Source organism: Schistocerca gregaria, chromosome 2 (genome assembly GCF_023897955.1).
Source record: "Schistocerca gregaria isolate iqSchGreg1 chromosome 2, iqSchGreg1.2, whole genome shotgun sequence".
NCBI classification, from domain to species: domain Eukaryota; kingdom Metazoa; phylum Arthropoda; class Insecta; order Orthoptera; family Acrididae; genus Schistocerca; species Schistocerca gregaria.
Genome location: NC_064921.1, coordinates 705,947,028 through 705,963,246, shown reverse-complemented (window position 1 = coordinate 705,963,246; position 16,219 = coordinate 705,947,028). Strand labels below are relative to the sequence as shown.

The window sequence follows — 16,219 nt, the reverse complement described above, 5'->3', positions numbered from 1 at the left end:
GGTTATGACTCACAATTTATCCTTAAATACTGCATAGAGAACACTTTGAAACCATACACTATATACAATGGTACAAAGCTGATGATGCTTGAGGTAAACGGCCTAATAAGCATTATCGATAGTCACAATTTTGTAGCTTCTCCCCTGAGCGAGTTTCCTAAAACATTCGGACTGAAAGAACTTAAGAAGGGTTACTTCCCCCACTTCTTCAACACAAGAGATAACCAAAATTATCTTGGACCGTTGCCTGAGAAGAAGTACTACGGAATTGATACAATGAAGGAGAAGGCTAGAAAAGAATTCCTTGAGTGGTATCATCAAAAGGTTAAAGAAAACTATATATTTGACTTTCAAAAGGAATTTATGGGTTACTGCAACTCTGATGTAGATATTTTGCGTAGGGGTTGTCTAGAGCTTAGAAAACAGTTTTTGGAAATAGCTAACATCGACCCATTTCAGTACATAACTATAGCCAGTGTATGTATGGCCATCTACCGTTCCAAGTATCTTCAGGAAAATACTATGGCTGTTATTAAGACCGATAAGAAAGAAATGTTCAGCAAAGAGTCCATTGCTTGGTTATCCACGTTCAAAAACGTACAGCACGCGCTAAATGGAGGGGAAGTAAGAATTCTAGGAGCAAAAGTTGACGGATACGACAAAGATACCAAGACTGTATACCAGTATCACGGCTGTTTTTGGCACGGTTGTCCTGACTGTTATGATTGTGAAACCATTAATAATGTAAACAATGAGAGTATGGACGACCTTTGGACAAAGACACAGGTACGGACTCAATCCTTACGAGATGCTGGTTATAAAGTAGTAGAAATTTGGAGTTGTGAATGGGTAAAATCGAGAGCTTACCGGCAAAGCTTAAATAAGAAAATTGAAATTGTTGAACCTCTCAATCCTCGAGATGCCTTTTATGGAGGAAGGACAAATGCAAGCAAGCTTAAAGTCACAGATAAATTATTACGATACATAGACGTCTGTAGTCTCTACCCTACAGTACAGTATTTTGATTACTACCCAGTCGGTCACCCCATAAGAATTTATAAACCAAAAAAATACGATCAGAATTGGTATGGTTTGATTAAGTGCGAAGTACTACCACCGAGGAAACTGTACCACCCTGTGTTACCGGTAAAGAACGATAAGCTGATGTTTGGGTTGTGTAGGACGTGTATTGAGGAAAAATGTGGTGTTTGTCACCACACAGACGACGAAAGGGCAATAATAGGAACGTGGACGACTGATGAAGTGAATAAAGCTATCGAGAAGGGGTATAAAGTGGTACAAGTATACGAGGTTTGGCATTTTGAAGAAAAGAGTAATGATCTGTTTACAGGCTACGTCAAAGACTTTATGAAAATAAAGCTAGAAACGAGTGGATGGAAAGATGACTTTGATACTATTGAAGAGTACATCGCTGCGGTTAAGAAATGCCTTGATATCGACCTGAATCCTGAAGAGGTGGTTCCAAACCCTGGTAAACGTGCTGTTTCTAAGATTTGTTTAAACTCATTGTGGGGAAAATTTGGTCAAAGGCAAAACCTGACCCAAAGTGAATACGTCGTTGATGTTAAGAGATGGTACAAACTAATGTTAGACGACCGCCTAGATATAAGCAATATGATATTTATTAATGATAATATTGTACAAGTTACCTACAAGTACAAAGATAATTTCGTTGAGGACTCCTACTCAACCAACGTTTTTATAGCAGCATTCACAACTTCAAATGCGCGGCTACGGCTTTATGATATGCTAGACAAATTAGGAAAAAATGTGGTCTACTACGATACGGATAGTATTGTTTACATCGATGACGAGACAAACATGGTTGAAACAGGTTGTATGTTGGGAGAATGGACTGATGAACTGAGGAAGGATGATCATATCACAGATTGGATCTCTACAGGACCTAAGAGCTACGGATACAGGACAAATAACGGTAAGGAAACTATGAAGGTGAAAGGCTTCACTTTAAATTATGAAAACTCTAAAGCACTCAACATAAATACCATGAAAAATATTGTGGATAAGGAGATAGATAAGGTTAAATTAAACTACAAAATGATTACGAGAGATACAAAATCTAAAAGCTTGATTAATAAGGATGTTAGTAAAGAATTCAAATTCGAGTATGATAAGAGAATGATTAAGCCTGAGGCTGGTGGTATTATTGATACGATGCCTTGGGGATATTAGATATTAAGAAATAAATAGGTAGACGTAAACCATAAGGATATTAGTTAAGTTAAGGTAGGCTCAAAACCATAAGGGGTAAACATAAGTTAAGGCTAATAATAATTAAGATAATGGTAGACACAAACCATTTTCCTGAGGAAAATAATAATTAGACTAAGGTAGACACAAACCATTTTCCTGCGTGAAAATAAGAAATTGAGAATTGTTTTTTAAGGTTTAACAGAATCATTTTCCTGTGGAAAATAAGAAATAATTTTAAGGTAGACTTCCACCACATGTCAGTAGGTAATAAAAATGTTTATTCATCCTTAAAAAATCGTTGGTAACTTTTATGGATAATTTCACCACAGATTTAATGCTGTTTTCTGGTAATTTTAATTTCGGATAATGGTTGGTTTTAACCAGGAATTTGACTGTTATTTAGGGTAGTTGTGAACCTTAATTTTTCTCAGAACTTTTGAGTAGGTTTTAATGGCTACTTAGAGCCATATTTTTAATAAAATTTTGTGGTGTTTCTTTAATCTTGTTTATGGTTAGTTTTAAGCATTACTTTTGATTGCGTTTTATAGTTACTTAGAACCTTAAAATATCTTTATGGCTGGGGTGTTAATTTTTAAAATTTTTATGGTTGTTTTCAACTTTAAAAGAGATTACTTTTGGAAACCTCATTGGCGAGGTTGTGGTTGGTTTTCATCCATAACTTTTGATTGCGTTTTATGGTGAGATTTGATCTTAAACAGGGTCACCCTACAGATTAGCAAAATATTTTTTAAGGTTGTCTTGGACCTTAAAAAAGAAATAATTTTATGGTCAAAATGAACCTTAGAAGAGGGGGTGTTCCCAACGTACCCACATACTACTGATATTTAAAGCCATTCCAATATTTATGCAATGAAAAGAAGTGTTAATTCTAAATAAAGCAGCTTATTCTCCCGGATTAATAAAACTCACGAGAAATTCGGAGAGAAATACGATTGTCTTCAGAGAGAGGGACAGCGCTTCGGAAGTGAAACGCTGAGAGGAACACGCAAGCAGTTGGAGTGACGCAAGAGCCTCTTGCAACATCGTAACGGCACTACCAGTATCCGGCGCTGAGCTACAGATGCTGGCAAGGTCCCATGGTGTAATGGTTAGCACTCTGGACTTTGAATCCAGCGATCCGAGTTCAAATCTCGGTGGGACCTAAAATTTTAAGAGAGAGTTGCAGCAGCGGGGTGTTTTCATAATGCCATTCGTGTGTTCTTCAAGGTAAATTAAACGAATAGTATTAAATATCGTTTGCGGCTTGAATGAAAAGGTCAGATACAGTATGATGTATAAAGCAAACTGTGAACAGCTGGTAGGCCACGTGTGAGAAAGAGGAACACAAGACGACATATTACAGTATCTGAACTTTCAGTTAAAACTCGGAAGTAAATAAGTACTTGGCATTGTTAGATGGCGGCCATACATGTACCAACTATGTCGTTGATCGGCTGCCTGAAAACTTCAATAAATTTGAGTCAGTAGGATGGGAAGAAACAGGGTGAGGAGCATTTGAGTTGAAATTCTTTAACAGAGTGACCACAAGGGTTACACTCACGTTTTGATGGTTCCTAAAGTCTGCAATACACAGCTAGCGAAGGAATGAAGCACATTCTTTACCGCACTTCGACATTATAACTGGTCCGTACAACGACCAATGGCCTCTGTACAGTAAAATGCGCACCATGTCTTCTAGCTGACTTCCGCTACAGGTGTTCTACCCAACATCTCTTCAGTAAATAGTTTAATCCTTCGTTCCTCGCGTAATACTTGCTCAGTTATTCTCCACACCAAACGAGTAACCAGAATTTCTGTTTATAAGACAGAAAAGTAATCACTCTTGGGCAAGTGGAGGCATCTTTCATTACGATTTACGGAATTCTACTGAATGTAAGCTTCAATCGAAATTATTTGCTGGAATCCCAGAGATGAGAGGCGATTTAGACGATGATTTAATCGAAGAAGGGTGGACGTCATTAGAAAGGAAGCAGGAGCAACGTATATTAGAATATCTGAACATCTTAACGCACGGAGAAGAGATGAGGAGGCCTTTAATCAACGTTATGTCCAATGGACCCTCCTCTCGAAGGTAAAATTTTCCGTGTTGTCTTTTTGCAAGGGGTTGCGGAGAGAGGAAGCTCCTACTCGCACTATGAACATATTTGGCAGCAGTGCAGAGATGAGGAGTCCGGATCGCTGTTACCGTACAGCAATACTGTGACACGGCCACAATGTTTATGGTACGTCCATTAACTACGTGATGCGTTTTTTCTTTAAATTTGGAACCCCCTCTCCCCCCTTGGTGAGATTTGGTGAGATCTGGCGGGACCCCCCTCCCCTCACTACCCCTCACGTGAGATTTACCCCATAGTGTGGTAAATAGACGAATAAATGATTTTTTGAACAGCGATTAAAACATTTTAATCAAAACCTGCTTTATTTATTAAATGTATAGATCAGTGTTTTAACACGTGACTAAAAACACATTTTAAGCATGCCATCGCTGAATAGTATTCGAGGGATAGACTGATAGAGAAAAAAGGACAAAATGGCTTGATGGATCCTTAGAAACTGCTCTTTTATTTCTGTGTCGTGTACATTAAGTGTCATTGAATCTTTACCTACCATTACTTTGCAGATGAAAGACAACGTTGTTTGTACCTTCCTTTGAACGGTATGATTACGTGGATTTCAGTCTCTTGATTTAAACGAACACTAAGAGAATTCTTGTTGGTGAACAGCTTAGTTTCTTCCAAGACGATTAACTTCTTGCTCGCTCGTGTGTTTACACTGCCAGCATGCCACGTAACATACGCATTACAGAAGCTACGAGTGTGATACAGGTTCATGGTTAACACAGCAACATTAGCTTTATACGTGTTCAGAATATCATGGCTGACACACAGTGCTCTCCATCGGCGAGGCACTTATTTCAAAGCGGGGAACCCCAGGCATGCACACGTGTAAAGCACTAGACTTTAAAAATTAGCAATCACTTTAATACTGTCTATACTCAGGATTAATCATACAAAACAAAATTTTTTCCAATATAGTAATGTATATCTTCTTAATCAAAAAGTTAAAGTGAGATTTAATCCCCCCTCTCAACCTTAATGAGATTTGGAGAGATTTTGCTAGAACCCTCCCTCCCCCTCCTCGTTTTGAGCTCACGTAATTAACTGATGGCCCCTTAGAATGACTAAAAAATTGCTGACTAACACTTAAATGATTGCAACAACCAAGATGAGAAATACTTAAATGTTTTGTGTTATGAAACTTGCGTTATCACAAAACATATTTTCATAATGATTTACATTACTACTCGATAAATATTAATTTTTATAAAAAATTAATAAATGAATGAGAGCAAAGGATGAACAATGACTGCAGTTGCTATTAGGCTGAAGAGTCATTTGACGCAAAGGCTGATGCCTGGTGACAACAGCCACACTGCGTGTGGCCTTCTGATTTGTGTCGATTGAGTGCTAGAGAGCCAAGAGACTACAAAGTCGTGCGGATACAGGTGGAAGGACATATTAAACGTGATGCTGCTCGACGAAGCGTCCCGCCATACCCCTCAAACGTTCTAGCGATAGATTCTGAGTACCTGAAGAGGAATAAACTTCCCCTCTTCAAAACTTCGGCATGCAGTCTCAATTGCTGCATCACCTTGTTCCATGTGATTTTACTACAATTAATTGTATTTTTATATGAGAAAACTTTAACCTTATTAAGTCAGATTACCAGGGTTTTCTGACTTCATCCAAGTAATAGCTTCAGGAAGAAGTGAGAAACAGTACAGATATGACAACAATAAATGGATACAGAGTAATGTCATGAAATATTTCTATAAGAAAATATACAAGGTGACTGTTATCGAACTATATGAAATAAAATAGCCAGAACTTCTAAACGGTTTACGTTAGGACGTTCAAGTTTTGCGGATGGCCACGGGGCATCACGGGAATTAGTATTCGCATACGCGAACTTCTTTTTGTCGACTATTTGCACGTGAAAATGTCACGGAACAGCGTGCATGAAGGTATAGCGCTTGTGAAGGCCTAATATGCGAGCAATAACAGCCCAACTGCTGCTCAAAAGAAAGTTTGCGACCGATTCAAACTAACGACAACAGGTCGAAGTGAGCTATAATCAAGAATTTGATTCGCAAGTTTGAGAGTGCTCGTGATAACAGTGTTAGCAATGGCGCTCGCCTAGAAAGGTTCAAATGGCTCTGAGCACTATGGGACTTAACTGCTGAGGTCATCAGTCGCCTAGGACCTAGAACTACTTAAACCTACCTAACTCAAGGACATCACACACATCCATGCCTGAGACAGTATTCGAACCTGCGACCTTTGCAGTCGAGAGCCCAAAAGGCTGAAAACGCCTGGAAACATCGAGAAGACACGCGCTATGTTTCATACCAGCCCCAGGAAATCGACCACACGAGCTGCACAACAAGTGGCAATCAACCGGGGTGACACTGCTACAAACTGTTGTTGCAGACCTGCATCTCTTCCTATACAAAACTCAAACTCATCAGCCATTAAGCCCCAGGGCCGTGGAATGGCGGCTGTGATTTGCCAATAGAACTGATGGAAAGGACATTGATGTGAATATAGTTTGGTTTAACGACGAAGCTCACTTTTATTTGGATGCGTTCGTCAGTATACAAAACTGGAGGATTCAGGGGACTGAGAATCCGCATTTCGCAATCGAGAAGTCTCTTCACCCTCAAAGCATGACTGTGTGGTGAGCAATTTTCAGTCACGGAATAATCGGTGTGATACTCCTTTGTGGCACGGTGAGTACCGAACGGTACGTGAAGGTTTTGGAAGATGAGTTCATCGTAGCTATCGAAAGTGACCCTGATTTCGACCAGATGTTCATGCAAGACGGAGCTCGACCCAATCGAAGCAGGAGATTCTTTAATGTCCTAGAGGAGCACTCTGGGGACCGCATTCTGGCTCTGGGGTCTCCAGAGGCCACTGCCATGGGCTTCGATTGACCGTTATATTCTCCGGATCTGAACACATGCGACTCCTATTTGTGGGGCTATATTACAGACAAGGTGTACAGCTGACAGGTGACCTGAAAAGAGCCATTCAAGAGGCCGTCGACAGCGTCGATGTTCCGACACTTCAGCGGGTCATGCAGAATTTCTCTATTCGTCTGTGCCACACCATAGCTAATGATGGCAGGCATATCGAACACGTCATAGCCTAACTCCGAATATCTGCAGTGACGTTTACATGCTGTGCACAGCGTAGTTTGTAACTAATTTACGTTTTTTTCATATAATTCAATAATTGTGGAGGCTACACATGTTACTAAACGCTTGCTTCAGCAACGGTCGATACCCGGTTGGTCAGAACCGGTTGCGGTATTGATCCGTAAATATAGCCATCTCATGTGTTCCGTATTCACTGTCACAACAATAAATCTTGAGCGAATTGGAAATCTCTAAATGGGTGTTCTAATTTTTTTTTTCCGGTAGGGTCTTTGTCGTAAATAGTTATTTAGTATTTCTCCTGTCCTCATATGATAATCAAATAAAGTTAGTTACATACACACGTCGCGGAAAGCTCAGTCAACCTCACTGGCTGGCGCTGTAAGGCGCGTTACCCAGCACGGTGTTAACATTCCGTTGGCGTACGTTCCTAGAAGGCGACCAGACTACGGCTCCCTCCCACGTATATCTTCCGAAAACAGCGTAAAGGGATTTTCTATTGACGACAGACCGCAAAGTACCGAAATACATGCCTAGACTACTGAGTACTAAATATCTGACATTTTCTCAGCCGTACCCTGTGACGCGGCTGGCCGGACGTGCAGCGCCTGCTGGCAGAGATTTCTGCAAGGGCTGCTGCCCCGCAGACGCTGCAGGACGGGTGGAGGCCCGGAAGAATCTGTTTTATGGCCGAGCCGTTTATGGTGGCGGTTTCGCAACGCCTATATTAGGGGCAGTTTTCCGATTATTCTTTTTAGGTGACATGGCAGCCTGGATTACGTCCATCAATTCTCGAGATTATAACGGCAATATTTATTATATGCAAGCCTCGGAGGTGGCAGCTGTACGTTGCAGTAGTAGAACCCTCCTGAGGCACCGGAAGCTATCCGTGAGGTGTATGGTAAATGTCCATTGGTCTTATGATACATTTCACTGTTTTACTGTGATTCCTTTTTTTCTTTTACTGAGGATGGAGAGAGGTCGCGGACATCATCTTTTTTAGCGTGTATTGAACAATTCCATTACTTTTAAGCTGAGGGCCCAGGATAATGTAGTTAACACCAAATCAGCATATTAACTGAACGGGATACATCATGAGGTTACTTTCTTGGAATTTGACGTAATGATATCACCTTTGGTACGGGAGAATATGGCAGATAGTTTGCAAACACTCCCAACGCACTAGGCGCGTCGTTATCTGATCTCAGTTCGCGCCTTCCACGACCCTACAGCATAGAGAACGAACACAAGAATTAAAGTTGCTGCAGTGCAAGCTGCGACTTGATCCCATTATTGAAAACACTATTAGAGAATCACTCAGTAGAACTTCCGAAGATGTCTGTTTTTTGGCCGCGATATGGTTATTAGCCGGCCGCGGAGGTCTAGCGGTTCTAGGCTCTCAGTCCGGAATCGCGCGACTGCTACGGTCGCAGGTTCGAATCCTGTCTCGAGCATGGACGTGTGTGATGTCCTTAGATAAGTTAGGTTTAAGTAGTTCTACGTTCTAGGGGACTGATGACCACAGATGTTAAGTGCCATAGTGCTCAGAGCCATTTGAACCATTTTTTATATGGTTATTAGAATCTGAAAGCAGTTTCCAGTAAATGGTAAATACTAGGCGTAATATCAAACTGCCGCAGTGGATAGCTTCCCAGTTAACGAAAAGAAAATCTAATACATCTTTTCCCTACCCTCCGCGCCTAATAAAAACATAAAAAAAGCCAGGCGGAGGTTCGAGTCCTCCCTTGGGCATGGGTGTGTGTGTTGTTCTTAAAATAAGTTAGTTTAAATTAGTTTAAGTAGTATTTAAGTCTAGGGACCGATGACCTAAGCAGTTTCATTCCTTAAGAATTCACACACACATAAAAAATGTTCTGGATCACCTCGGTTACGAGAGTTACGGAACCTGTCTAGAAAACTGGAATAGAGATGAACATAAATATCATTTCCGCCATTTTTATTGCTCATGAAAACCACACATTGTATGTTGTACCACCATACAGTGAAACATTCAGAGGTGGTGGTACAGATTTCTGTACGCACCGGTACCTCTAATGCCCAGTAGCACGTCCTCTTGCATTGATGCATTCCTGAGTTCGTCGTGGCACACTACCCACAAGTTCATCAAGGCACTGTTCGTTCAGATCGTCCCACTCCTCAACGGCGATTCAGCGTAGGTCCCTCAGAGTGGTTGATGGGTCACGTCATCCATAAACAGCCCATTTCAATCTATCCGAGGCATGTTCGATAGGGTTCACGTCTAGTCGAGCGATGTCGTTATCCTGAATAAAGTCATTCACAAGTTGTGCACGATGGGGGTGGGGATTGTCGTCCATGAAGACGATTGTCTCGCCAATATGCTGTCTATATGGTTACACTATCGGTCGGAGGATGGCATTCATTCATGTATCGAACTGCCGTTACGCGCCTTGCATGACCACCAGCGGGTTGCGTCGGCCCCACCCCAGCCCCCACCATCCGAAACAGCAGGGAATCTCCATCTTGCTGCATTCGCTGGACAGTGTGTCTAAGGCGTTCAGCCTGACCGGGTTGAATCCAAACACGTCTCCGACGATTGTCTGGTTGGAGGCACATGCGACACTCATCGGTGGAGTGAACGTAATGCCAATCCTGCGCATTTCATTCGGCCTGTTGTGCCTATCTGCACCGCGCTGCATGGTGTCGTGGTTGTAGAGGCGAACCTCGCCATGGACGTCGGGAGTGAAGCTGCACATCTTGCAGCCTATTGCGCTCGATTTCAGTCGTAACATGACGTCCTGTGGCTACACGGAAAGCATTATTCAACGTGGTGGCGTTGCTGTCAGGGCTCCTCCGAGACATAATCCGTAGGTAGCGGCCATCCACTGCAGTAGTAGCTCTTGGGCGGCCTGAGCGAGGCATGGCATCCACAGTTTATGTCTCTCTGTATCTCCATGTCCGAACAACATCGCTTTGGTTTACTCCGAGACGTCTGGACGCTTCCCATGTTGAGAGCCCTTCCTGACAAAGTAACAACGCGGACGCGAGTGAACCGTGGTATTGACCGTCTAGGCGTGGTTGAACTACAGACAACAGGAGCCGTGTACCTCCTTCCTGGTGGAATGACTGGAACTGATCGGATGTCGGACCCCTTCCGTCTAACAGGCGCTGCTCATGCATGGTTGTTTACATCTTTAGGGAGGGGGGGGGGGGGGTCGTGACATCTCTGAACAGTCAAAGGGACTGTATCTGTGATACAATATCCACAGTCGATGTGTATCTTCAGGAGTTCTGGGAACCGCGGTGATGCAAACGTTTATTGATGTGTCTATATGAAACAGCGATAGTACTGCACTCCTAGAGGTGGTAAGTATCACATCGATAAGGAGAGAGACAGAATTATAGCGCACGGCAGATGCTATTCAGTCTGAAAGAGAATTAAAGTTCAGGGTGAAGAAACTAAAATTTTCAAGCTTGCCGATGGTATTCCAATTCTGACAGAGAAGGCAAAGGACATTGAAGATGGGGTGACCGGAGTGCATTGTATGTTGAAAATAGGTTATAAAATGAACATCAACAACCGTAAAAGAAGGAACTGGAATGTAGTCGAATTAAATCTGGCGTTTCAAAAGGTTTTAGATTAGGAAATGAGGCACAGTAGTAGTAATAGTAGAGTAGTAGCAGCAACGGTTGGGTGTGCTGCTTGCTTAATTTCCTATTGCAGTTTTGTGGGATTGTTCTGTTTATGCATCCTTCATTCATCTCCCTTGAGATCAGATGCTGTAGAACTTGTGGATCTTTACATATGGTCTTTCTGTCTTCGTTTTCCGGATCTGCCATATTGTTTGAGTTTGGAGTGTGTATCTGTAGGCTGGAAAATTTCCTGTGTCAAATAGTTGTTTCATCTCCGCTGTGGTAAGTGTGTTGTATCTTAGCCTGCAAGTTGGTATTATTCGCGTCTATTGGCTCTATTTCTGATTGTTCATAAACTACAGAGTCTTTTGTTTTGTTGGTGACTTTTAATGAGATTCTTGTTTTAGTCGCAGATACTTCATATATTCGTCTTTTGAATCTGCAGCTCCTGTCTTTCTTTTCGTGTTTTCAGATAAATTATTGGATATAGATTCCGCCTTTTATGCAAAATACTGTTTTTTTTTTTGTTATCCAAACACGTTTCTGCCCCCCCCCCCTTATGACATCACCAGAGGTTTTTGTGTATTGAAAACTGTAAAACGTGAATATATTTTAGGTTGTAACTAATCTAACAAAGTGAGGCCTAAAGGAACTTGTAAACAGATAAGGGACGAATTCACAACAAACACACAAAACCTTAGTCAATACAGATCAACGCAACATACAAACAATGAGAGCATGCAAGACACAACAGCGCAACAAAAATGGTTCAAATGGCTCTGAGCACTGTGGGATTCAACATCTATGGTCATCAGTCCCCTAGAACTTAGAACTAATTAAACCTAACTAACCGAAGGACAGCACACAACACCCAGTCATCACGAGGCAGAGAAAATACCTGACCCCGCCGGGAATCGAATCCGGGAACCCGGGCGCGGGAAGCGAGAACGCTATCGCACGACCACGAGCTGCGGACTAACAGTGCAACCACACAAACACAAAAGCAAATGGCACATACTGATCTACAATTACAAAATTGTCCACAGAATTGGCAAGATACTGAAGAAAAGGGGACTTCAAATAGGATACGGGACAGACAACACAACACAGAAAAACTCAGAACACAGGAGACACCCACAGATAAATTCAACAGATCAGGAATACATAAACTCGTATGCAACACTGACCAGTCGGTATACACAGGACAAACATGCAAGAACTTCAAAACAAGATAATCAAAACACTTCACAGACATAAAAAGTAACTGCACCCATAACACATTTTCTGATCACCGTATAGTCTATAAATGCCACCAAACTACAAGAGCAACAGTCTATAAATACTGAAATCCAGCCACAGCCTATACCATAAACTGACAACAGAAGAGAACTTCCATAAACAAAAGGAAATAATAGAAGGCAAACAAGTTTTAAATGAAAACACTGCACTCTGTAAAGGCATTCTGTAAAGGCTCATTATTTAACATATTAAATAAACTTTACGCGCGCGCGCGCACACACACACACACACACACACACACACACACACACACACAGAGAGAGAGAGAGAGAGAGAGAGAGAGAATGAACAAAATTAAAATTCGCCGCCAAACTCTCTCGGGAACAAATGAACCCCGACAGGGTTAGGAAACAGAACAACGTAGTGCTCACCTAATTTTGCGAAGTGGAAAAGGAGTTTGGTAAAACGAAATTACACAAAGTACCTTATTATGTGTGTGTGCAGTGCTCTCAGAACGCAAAAGAAGAAGGATCAGTCACATAATACTAGAGAAGTAACAGATATATATGTCAAATATTTTGCCACATGAAAACCACGCTTTTAAAAAATCAAGGGGTGTGTTAACTTGCTGATGAAATTCGCATATACATCCTTTGGATTGCAAATGACAAACAATCAGTGCACGGCACTATACAGATGATCCTGCAAAACCATATAATATAGTATCACCTTAATAAGAAAAAGAACAAAAACCTTCTTTAGGGCACACTTTGTTAGACCAGTTACAACCTAAGATATGTTCACTTTTTACAGTAGTCAATGGACAAAACCCACTGACGATGGCAAAGAGGTGCCGAAATTTGTTTAGGTAAAGAGAAAAAATGTGTTTTGCATAAAAGGTGGAACCTATAGCAAATAACATACTTGATATGTTTCTGTGATGTGAGCCGTCCAGACTGGGGCCACATTATGTAGCACTGACCTGAATAATGCCTTGTAAGTATGTAGCACAGTTACACTGTTGGTACAATGTGCCCTGTCTCTAAAGGTCTTGACTAATTCTTCTTCGCATCCTGATTTTGCTACTGTCACCACGATGTGTTGGTTGCAAGACAGTGTTCCGTCTAGTTATCTGATTAGGTATGTTGAGGTCTTCTTGGGGACGAAATCTTGACGCCATAGATTGAGTGTGACACCTTTCTGATACTCGGTTCTATCCATTGTTTCGTTCCGTTGGAAAATTGTTAGGTGGGTCTTGAGGGTACTTAGCCGTATTTTCTACTTTTCTAGCGATGGTTCTAATTTGAGGATTACTGGCCATTCATTTCTGAGAGTCTTACTGCTGTTTGTGACTGACATTAGTATCCCGCGTCGTAGGCATAAAACTCCAGTCCTTCGTTCCCCTAGGTGGGTTGGGAATGTCTGGCATATAAAGTGAATGGAGCAGTGCTGCCTATCGCACTCTTGCGTCTGGGTAAAAGTTATCAGAGAGTTTTCCATTTATATATGCTCTGGTTAGCCTTTGGCTCAGTGTGTTTTAAGAAGATGTATGAGTATTAAGCCTTGTGGAAGTCCCATTAGTGACAGCTGTTATGCTACATTTTCTTGTAGGCCCTTTCGGCGTCCAGCATCACCGCATTGATTGAGGCTTTTGGTGATTTTATTACAGAGACGTAGAAAAGGACTGATTGTTGTTTGTTCCATACGGAAGCAGACTTCTATTCTTAGTATGAGATTTTTTTCTTTTGCATATTTCTGGAGACGAGTGACAAGCATAGCTTTAAAAAGCTGCTGGTACGATTGGATCGTACCCGGAATTTTAGCTGCATTGTCACCTTTGTGGTTTTCCACTTCTTTGGTATATTTTGTAGCTCGTGAATAATTTTACTGCACCTGAAATAGTAGCTTAGACGCAAAAGCTATCGGCTGCTCTGTACCATCAACATTCTTATGCGACAGGAAGGCCCCAGTCCTGTATTGTGATGTGTTGGTTGTAAGGGTCAGGAGGTTGCCTTGAGTGAACGTCGCTAAGCGAAGACCGGCCTCATCTTTTTCAGTTGCAAGAATGCTTTGTGACACTCATGAGACGGCACGAACTGAATGCCTTTCTTCCACATATGGTTCAACGGATGTATAAGGTGAGCTGCCTGGCGAGTGAGGTTTGAGCAGTAATTCACTTTCCCCAGAAAAGACGGCAAGTTTTCTGGAGCTGGCAACTTATTAATAGCGTCAACTTTCTGTGACATAGGTATGTTCCCATTTCTGCTTAACATGTACCCAGAATATTGCTTGAACAAGGCAAAGAATTTGCATTTCTCCATGTTACAACTAAAACCGTTTTCTGTTATCCGCTAAAATAGTGTTTAAATTTTTCTTATATTCTTCCTTGGTAGCTCCATCACCCAAATTTCATTCAAACAGCCTCTGTACTTCTGAATACATTGGTCTACTCGCTCTGCGTATCTTAACAAAATATTTGGTGTTGAGGCGACCCCAAATGGTACTTTTCAAGCTTGCTACTCACGTTTAGAATCTGGATTTAATAAAAATGGCACGGTAATGTTACTCAGAACACAGGAGAAGTTGTGATCTAAATGACAATAGTTTTATTCAATCTTAACAAAATAAGACAAAACAATGAAGAAACGTCACACAGACATCTTTATTTGACAAACGCTTTCACTAACATGGGGTCTATGGTGGACAAAGTGATCATATCGGGAACGACACACTACACTAGCCAGAACACTAATCGCTCTATGTGACCTCATACACGTGAGTCTGGGATATGGCACAACAACAACCCCACAATCATGTATCTATACTCCACGATTCCAAAAAGAAAAATATGATTCCAAAGAACAGGGTGCTGAGAAACATATACTGGAGCCCTACGGCGTAGCAGCGAATACTTTACCATCGTCCTGGTCAGGGCGGCACATCACGATGCGTTCGGCGACTGAAGTCATGGGCGGCCGCAATCTGTTATTTCGCGTTCGGTTCATTCGGAACGCAGGTACTTTCCTATGAGCCTCTGAAACCCCAGTGGATTCCAGTGTGCAGGTGGACCCGTTTGCTGGTCTCTCAAGCCACTTTGACTCTGTGCCATGACTGTGCGTGACGGAATATGTCAAATGTTTAGACGACCGGCTCAAGACAAATAAGTACACGCACGCGTCACTCGTTGTGCGTGATGCTAGAAGCAGTACCTGTGACAGTTCAGAAGGTGACTGGCATAGGCTCTAAGTGGCACACTGGCAAAGGACACAAGAATCACGGTTTAGGTAGAGACCTGCAGTTATTTACTAGCGAAGCGCCAGTACAAGAGTGATCTCTTCTCTTTCTGTCCGCTTTTTTGTCAGCTTGGTAGCAAAGCACAATTACATCTTAGACTTCCCCCACTTTAGCACAAACAGATCAAGAGCTGGAGTGCGGCATTCGTAGCTCGGAGAGTGCCCCTTGCTCTGCATACACCGATTTGACCAATCAGAGACTTTACAGTTAATTGGGAGAAAAAGAAAAAAGATTGAGCTTCGCGGCCTGTTTCCCATGCTTTTACGCCGTGTCTTTTGCTAACATGACCGGGATGGAACCACACCCCTCCATAAAATGCTATGTCCTGTGTTGCGACCATTTGGAAGTTTTCAAAGAACGGTCATAAATTCATATAACCCTCGTGCTTTGACAGATATGTTTTGTAACAGAGTCTGGACGTCTGGGCGCCAGTGACCTGCCCACGGAAATGCAGAACGCTCATAGTTGTCTTGTCGGCTTCCTGCCCAACAAGAGCCCATCCTCTGCTTTATTGCCGGTCTACAATGCTCTGCCCATTGCAGCAGTGACTTCTCAGCGCTAGTCAGTCTTCCCATATGTGGCTGCCTGCTGACGGGGGCCAAC

General features: G+C 42.1%; 1 non-coding gene across 1 annotated transcript; it reads left to right on the top strand.

Moving 5' to 3' along the window:
* The first annotated feature begins 3,326 nt into the window (after window positions 1-3,326).
* Window positions 3,327-3,398, top strand: Trnaq-uug (transfer RNA glutamine (anticodon UUG)). Its single transcript has one exon. It is a non-coding gene; the product is annotated as a tRNA-Gln (tRNA).
* The last annotated feature ends 12,821 nt before the right edge of the window (window positions 3,399-16,219 follow it).